This window comes from Sus scrofa, chromosome 14 (assembly GCF_054392235.1).
Source record: "Sus scrofa isolate SSC_HxYL_T2T_F1_AM1 chromosome 14, Sscrofa_HxYL_maternal_Yorkshire_Landrace_v2.0, whole genome shotgun sequence".
Taxonomy (NCBI): domain Eukaryota; kingdom Metazoa; phylum Chordata; class Mammalia; order Artiodactyla; family Suidae; genus Sus; species Sus scrofa.
In genome coordinates, this window is record NC_139396.1 from 27,302,826 (window position 1) to 27,311,283 (window position 8,458).

Below are 8,458 nucleotides of genomic sequence, written 5' to 3' on the forward strand. Positions count from 1 at the left end.
TCCCTGCCCTTGCCCAGTGGGTTAACGATCCGGCGTTGCCGTGAGCTGTGGTGTAGGTTGCAGACGCGGCTTGGATCCTGCGTTGCTGTGTCTCTGGCGTAGGCCGGTGGCTACAGCTCCGATTCAACCCCTAGCCCGCGAACCTCCATATGCCGTGGGAGCGGCCCAAGAAATAGCAACAACAACAACAAAAGACAAAAGACAAAAAAATAAATAAATAAATAAATAAATATATTACAATTTTATCTGTAAACTATACCTCAAGAAGGCTTGAGGGGAAAAGAAATGATCTCACAACCAAAAATTATAGGATACAGTCTCTTGGGATAGACCATAAGGGAAGATAAGAAAGGGAATGTATATATATGTAGGACTGGGTCACTTTGCTGTACAGCAGAAATTGGAACAACATCATAAACCAACCACAGTGTATTTATTTATTTATTTATTTATTTTTGTCCTTTTAGGGCCACACCCGCAGCATATGGAGGTTCCCAGGCTCAGGGTCGAATCGGAGCTGTAGCTGCCAGCCTATGCCACAGCCACAGCAATGCAGGATCCGAGCCACCTCTGCGACCTACACCACAGCTCGTGGCAACACCAGATCCTTAACCCACTGAGAAAGGCCAGGGATCAAACCCGCATCCTCATGGATGCTAGTCGGGTTCGTTACCTGCTGAGCCATTATGGGAACTCCAAACCAACTATACTTTAATAAAAAATATTCTTTGGAGTTAAAAATTTTAGGAAAATTTTTAGGAAAAATTTTCCCAGCAGTTAACGAACCCAACTAGCATCCATGAGGACGTGGGTTTGATCCCTGGCCTTGCTCAGTGGGTTAAGGATACAGCATTGCCGTGAGCTGTGGTATAGGTTGCAGATGTGGCTTGGATCTGGCATGGCTGTGATGTGGGCCGGCAGCTGCAACTCCGATTCGACCCCTAGCCTGGGAACTTCCATATACTGCAGGTGCAGCCCTAAAAAGACAAAAGACCAAAAAAAAATTTTTTTTCTTTAAAAATTATAGGATACAGGAGTTCCTGCGGTGGCTCAGCAGAAATGAACATGACTAGTATCCATGAGGACAAGGTTCGATCCCTAGTCTTGCTCAGTGTGTTAAGGATCCAGCATGGAGGTCACAGAATTGGCTCCGATCCCACATCGCTGTGGCTGTGGCTAGGCCGAAGGCCACAGCGCCGATTTGACCCCTAGCCTGGGAATTTCCATATGCCATGGGTGCAACCCTAAAAAGACTAAATAAATAAATAAATAAATATTACAGGATACAGAAGGAAATGAGAACTACCTACAGGAAAAAGCCGAAGGGGTAGAAGTGAGGTGGGCTTCAAGGTGCTGATGCCAATCCAGCTAACAAGGGTGAAAGTAACAACTGGCAGTCACAGGACACTTAGCAGGAGGCGCCCTTTGTGCTAAGGGCTCTGTACATACGTTCCTGTGACCTTCCACTGCGTAGTCAACCAACCAACCAACGACCAGCTCAGAAACAAGCTTCAATAGCAAAACTGGAAAAAGTATTATCGACCACAGACTCATGCTAGCTTCAGACTACAAGTTTTGAATTTTTTGTCAAATTAGGTAGATAGATACATAGATGATAAAGAGGGGGGAAAGGATGCAAATAATATATACACAAATGTATGTGTGTGTGCATATCTATATTTGGATTCTCCAGAGAAACAAAGCTATAGGAGACAGAGATAGATGGATGACAGACTGATAGATAATAGATACTAGAAGATAGATGATCAATAGGTAACAGATGATCATAGGTAACAGATGATCAATAAATAATAGATGATCAACAGATAATAGTGACAGATAGCAGAGGACAGATGGATAAACAGATGCTAAATATATCCCTATCCCCATATGCACACATGATACGAATACCTATACTAAATCTCAATGTAAAATATATTTTTTAAAGTTCCCTAGTGTGGCGCAACAGGCTCGGCGGGATCTTGGGAGCACTGGGACACAGGTTCATCCCTGCACTAGCACAATGGGTTAACGATCTGGCTTCAGTCCCGATCTGATCCTTGGCCTAGGATCTTCATACGCCACGGGGCAGCCGAAAAAAAAGAAAAAATATATATATTTTTTAATATATTATGTATTTTTTAATATTACATTTTTTTTCTTTTTTACAAAAAGGCCAGGAAACACTGATATAGTTCCAAGCCCCCATTTTCTTTCATGGGAAACTGAAGTCAAGAGAGGGAGCAACCAAAGTTGCCTGGCTAGAGTGGAGTCCAGAGCTGGGACTTTCGGCCGCTCTCTGTGACAGCACGATGACACTAGGGGCCTTGACTGTGCACAGCCCGGGGCTGGGAGGCTTCCTCAAGTACTCCTAGGAGAGGGGAGCACAGAGCAAGTCTGGCTCTGCCCCAAACAGGGCATTAGGCAGCTGCACTTCTGGCTGCCCGGTGACACCTCCTCCTTCCCTACCCGCTTTGCAAAAACACTCATGGCCCTTCTGCTGCCTCTCCTCACGCAGTATCAACACCGGGTCTCAGGAAAGGAGTCTGTGTCCTGCACAAAAAACTGTAAGTTACTCCCTTGTTATCCACTTCCCGATATTAGCTTATGTACCGAAGAATTGAAAATTTAAGCCCAAGACAAGAATTTCTCACCCTGGAGGTTTTCCATGGCATCAGAAAAACACTGAGGGCATCGGTGGGGGAGGGGAGGACACATGTGAATTCTCTGGTACCCGATGACCCACTGTCTAGTGCTGGTTAACCAGGAACCACCTGTAGGCTTGGGTGGCCCCAAGAGTGACCCTAAGGGGTCAGCATTATTCATCTCCCCATGATCTCCCCCCACTGCCCTTTGCTCTGATAAGAGCCCTCTATCCTCCTATTTGCAAGGTTGATAAAGAAATTAACAGATAAGATTACAGAGTTAGGATGTGCTTTTCTAAATGACTTAGCAAAATTTATCATTCTCAAGAGTCTGTCCCTTCAAAGCCGTCACCTTGGGGTGAACTGTTTATTTCAACAATTCATTTCAAGATCTCTGTTTTAGGAATATTAATAATTACCAATTATGTAATGCCTGTTATGGATCAAAAATGACACCAGGCACTTTACACACTATGCTTTATTAAATCCTGGAAAAGAAGGACTGTCCCCTTTTGAACAAGACCTAGCCAGTTTTCTTCCATCCATACCAAACCTCACTGGTGTCACAAAAGCTCTAATCCCCAATTTTAGTCATCCCATTTGGTCTAAAACACTTTTAGGCTGTTTCTGGAAATCAAATTGATCCTTGAAATGTGAAGACCCCCACAGAGAACAGTCAAGAGAGTGTGTGTCACAAGCTCAGCTGGATTTCCCAAAAAAGGAGTTCCAGGAATGTGTTGTGTCACAGCAACATCTTTGAACTAAGTTCACGGCCCAAGATGACTACTTTCATGTTTGAACGTGTGTGTGTGTGTGTGTGTGTGTGTGTGTGTGTGTGTGTGTGAACGTGTGTGTGTGTGTGTGTGTGTGTGTGTGTGTGTGTGTGTAGTTAGCCAAGGTACTTTAAAGGAACCTTAGAGACGCAGGCTGTACTCTTAGCAAGACCCAGCAGATCTGACCTGGCCCTTTGAGAGGAGAGGGAGCAAGAAGAAGGGGTCCTAGGACTTTCCTGTCCTGACACATGAGGGGCGTGGCCACTGCATCCCCTGGTACCCTCTTACCATCACTGCATTTCTGGTGGCTGCAAACAGCTAGTGACAGAGGGGAGGCCTTGATTCACAGTTGCACGGGTCACTGGCCTGGAAGCCTCACCCTCCCCTTCTCCTACTTATGTGTGACTTACCTGGGGGTTCTAAGGGGTTGGCCTTGTTTTTCTCCCCATCAGGTCCCGTCCTCTTTGATCTGGATGACTGAAGTGTCTCAGCTTTATGTGGGTGTTTTGGAGGTTCACGGTCAAGCTCCCCTTGTGACCAGCTCTACATCCCCCTTGTCCTTCAAATAGAGAAATTCTGGAGTTGCCACGGGTCAAGTGGGCCCTTATGCTGCTTAGCCCACTCGTTACCAAACCAAACTTAGGTCCCATCCATGGAACAAAGTTAAGTCAATCTCCTGACACTGAGTTGTGGTTAGGCAAGTGCAGCGTTTACAGCAGGGCGCCAGGCAAGGGGTCCAGGCGGCTGGTGCCAAATTCCCAGAAGGTTTTTAGGGAAAGGAATTTAAAGATAGGGGGAAGGAACGGGGTTGTGCAGTACATGATCAGCTCGTGGACATTCTTGTGATTGCGGGATGGTCAAATAATTGCGAGTCAGCATCATCAATCTTCTGGCTCCAACTGGTCTGGGGTCTGCCTGTTCATAGACGGCATCTGGCTAACTCCTTCCACCTGGTGGGGATTTTAGTATCGGCAACACAGCTAAAAGGACACAGTTTAGAATATTACCTATAGCCCTTGAGGGGGAACTAAAGGTCCTTGACTTTGTTTAATGGCTTGCTTGACTCTTTTCCTTTCTTTCTTCATTTTCTCACTTTCCTGGTTAGATGTACTCTTTGGAACTCAGGGAAGGCCTAGGAGGCTCAAGGTTTTCTACAAACAGGAGGCAGGCAGAGGACATGCGGAATGGGGTCTGTTTGGGAAAAGACCCCATAGGGTCCTGGGAAAAGACCCCATAGGGCCCTGCTCGGTTAGAGACATTCGTCCCTCTCTTCTCTCCTCAAACTTCCAACACCCCCTCGGTCCCTACCCCTTACCCTCAGCCATGATTCTTACCTCGCTGAGAAAAGAGAAGCAACCAGGAGAGAACCCCGTGGCTCTGCCCCACGGGATGTGCCATCCCGCCTCCCCCGCCTCCCCTCCCAACCAGCAGCACTTCATCAACAGGAAGGACCAGCCCCTCGTCCTCATGCTTTCTTCCCACTGCTTTCAGGGGGATGGCTCCCCTGCTGATGCTTCTCTTCCGTCGCCAGCCACCGCCTCTCTGTTGTCTTTGCCCATCTGTCCCTCAGATTTACTGATTGCAGTGCCCGGAAATCAATCCTTTGCCTCCTCACCTTTTTTTTTTTTTTTTACAAACACTATCACGGTGAACTCATTCTGTCACATGACTTTTTTTTTTTTTTTTTGGTCTATTGTCTTTTTAGGGCTGTACCCACAGCATATGGAAGTTCCCAGGCCAGGGGTCAAATGGGAGCTGTAGCTGCTGGCCTACATGCGCTGGATCCCCGAGCCGCATCTGCAACCTATACCACAGCTCACGGCAATGCCGGATCCTTAACCCACTGAGCAAGGCCAGGGATTGAACCTGCATCCTCATGGACACTAGTCAGGTTCATTAAGCGCTGAGCCACAACAGAAACTCTGTGGCTTTAAAATACCATCTAACCTCTAATAACTAACCCATAAATTTCCAGCTCCAGTCCAGACTCTCCCCTACATCCCCAGCTTGTCCTGCCATCGGCCCATCCACCGCCCTCATCTGAAAGTCCCATCTTCACTTTAACCTTCCCAACTGGGAACCCCTGCCCTGATCTTCCCTCCAGACCTGCAAGTGTTGCAGCCTTCTCCATCTCCGTCAATGGCAACTCCATCCTGCCAGCAGCTCAGGCCAAACACCGTGGAGTCCCCCTTGACGCCACTCTCATCCCTCATCCCATCAGGAAATCTCACTGGCTCTGCTTTGAAAAACTATCCAGAATCCGGTCATTTCTCACCACTCACCACCACCTTCCTACCGTCGCCCTGCTCTAAACCGGCATCACCTCGTCTGGGTTACTTTCTGCACGAGCTTCTCTCTGCTTCCATGCTTCCTCTCAAAGTCTATTCTCAGCACAGCAGCAGAATGATCTGTTTAAAATTAAGTCAGATTACTGACTTCTCTGCTCAAAATCCTGCCTTGACACTTAGGATAAAACACAGCATCCTCCACTTGGAATCACCACCCCCCATTCCAGACCTGGCACCGTCCCCCCACCCCCCGCCCCGTACCTTCCTTTCCTGTTCTTTCTTCCCACTCGCTCTGCTCCAGCCCCACTGGCCTCTGCTGTTCCACTCCCACCTCCATGCCTGCTGCTCCCTCTGCCAGGAATCTTCTTCCCTGTCCTCTTCGCCTGCTTATTTTTCTCCTTAGCGCTGTCACCACCTGGCGGAGCAGCTGTCTCTCCCCCCTCCCCCAGCAGGCAGAGCTTCAGGAGAGCTGGGACTTTCTCCACCGCCTTTCGCAGCGCCTCCCGCCCAAGCCTCTGGGAAACTCCCCCTGGACTAACCCTAACCGGCAGCTGCCTCTCCATCCTCAAAGCCACAGCATCTACCACACCTTCCACCCCCCTGCTTGTCCTTCTGCCCAGGGCTGCCGGCGCCAGACCAGAGAGAGACCAGACACTCCAGGGCGACACCCAGGCACCTGGAGGGCTTTGCACTCGGATGGGATCTCAGTATGCACGGCTGCATGCAGGGAGGTTTCTAGGATGCTGATTTGGGATCCGCAGGACTGGGGGCAGGGGTGACTGAGTGTCCTCAGTAAATATGCCCGTTGGGGTGGGGGGGGGCGGGTGTCTACTGGCCCCAGAGCTGACTTCTCAAAGGCCCACTGAGGCCTCAAGAGCGCCACCTGCTCCTGAGAGCAAAGGGGGTCCCATGCTCCTCGGCCCAGAAGGAGAGGCAGGGGGCATCTCACAGCCTCCTCACCCCCGCTTCATGCACTATTTCCCCACGCGTGGGTCAAGTCCCGCTGCCGACCCTTGGACAGCCATTCAAGCACTGATGGCACAATGAAAAGGTTCTCCTTTTTTGATTCTCTTTCAAAGACCCCATTATGGGAAGAATCGCGCCTCCCAAAAAAGATGAACTGAAGTCCTGAGCCTCAGGACCTCAGCCTGTGGCCTTGGAAAGAGGGCCATTGCAGAGGTGATTAGCTAAAGTCAGGTCATCCTGGAGTAGGGTGGGCCCCTGGTGCAACGTGACTGTGGTCCTTCTAAGAAGATGGCCGAGTGAGAGAAAGAGACACAGGGAGGAGGCCAAGGGCAGAGACTGGAGGGAGGTGGCTAGGACCCAGGAAGGGCTGGACTTGCCAGTCAACCACCAGAAGCTGTAAAAGGCCAAGAAGAATCCGAGAGAGCATGGCCCTGCTGACATCTCGATTTTGAACTTCTAGACGCCAAAACTATAAGACAAATTTCTGTTGCTTTAAGCCACCCAGTGTGTGTCAGCCCCATGAAACTAACACAGCTCCTGATTACCTCCAGAAAGTCTCATCTGGGGGCTAGCAGGTTTTTAATGCCTTTCCAACACTTGCTAATTTTCCTTTTTACAAAGGAAACACAGTCCTCAGGCTAAGAGCTTCTGGCAGGAAAGGCAGCTAACTAAATTTTAATAACCTTGTTTTGATCTCGTTGTATTTATTTTGGTGATTACCATCTATTTCTGGCAAGTGATGACTGGCTTTCCTTGCACAATAGTAAAAGAGTTTCATTTTCAAATAAATAACATTTTTTAAATGAGTTCATTTAAAGAAAAAGAGTATGTCCTCTTAATAAAAGTGGAATAAAATTACAGCATAAATAGCAAAGGTGGGAACTGAAGATGGTCTCAAGGAAAGCCAGGCCCCGCTGCCTGTGATGCCGAGAATCATAAATGCAAAACAGATCAAATGGAAATGACAAACACGGGGTTGGAAAGAATGACGTAGCAAAACTGTCATCACTTTAGTTTTGCTTTTCTTCTCTCTTTTTTAGTCTTTTTATGGCCACACTTACGACATATGGAAGTTCCCAGGCTAGGGGTCAAATTGGAGCTGCAGCTGCCAGTCTACACCACAGCCACAGCAATGCCAGGTCCGAGCCACATCTGTGACCTGCATTGCAGCTTGCGGCAACACCAGAACCTTAACCCACTGAGTGAGGCCAGGGATCGAACCCACATCCTCACAGACACTATGTTGGCTTCTTAACCCACTGAGCCACAGCAGGAAGTCCTGGTCTTGCTTTTCTACACCTTTTCTCCATCACACCCCATCCCACCTGCCTCCTCGGCCTTCCCTCATCTGGGGACCAGGGCCCCCATATGGCCAGGCTCCCTCTTGTCACCAAAGCAAAGTGATCTGATAAACTAGATCCCACTGAACGTGGAGTCAGAGGATGTGGGTGACAGTCACATCCCTGTCGCCCCAGACTTGGGCAAATCCCTCAGTCTCCCCAGCTTCCTCTCTCCAAGAAAAGATAAGACTATCTTTGGGGATTTCTCCCAGCTCTGAATTCTCTGCTTCTGAGATGTTAGTGATTTAATGCTTTCCCCTCTTAGGGACTCCTATTTCACTTTAAATTCATAGGAATGATTTCCCAGTGGAGGAATTCCAAGTTCAGTGGCACATGGAGGAGAGAGTTTCAGGGTGGTGGGATGAGGCCCTTTGTTTGTTTGTTTTTTGTCTTTTAGGGCCACACTCACGGCATATGGAGGTTCCCAGGCTAGGGGTCGAATTGGA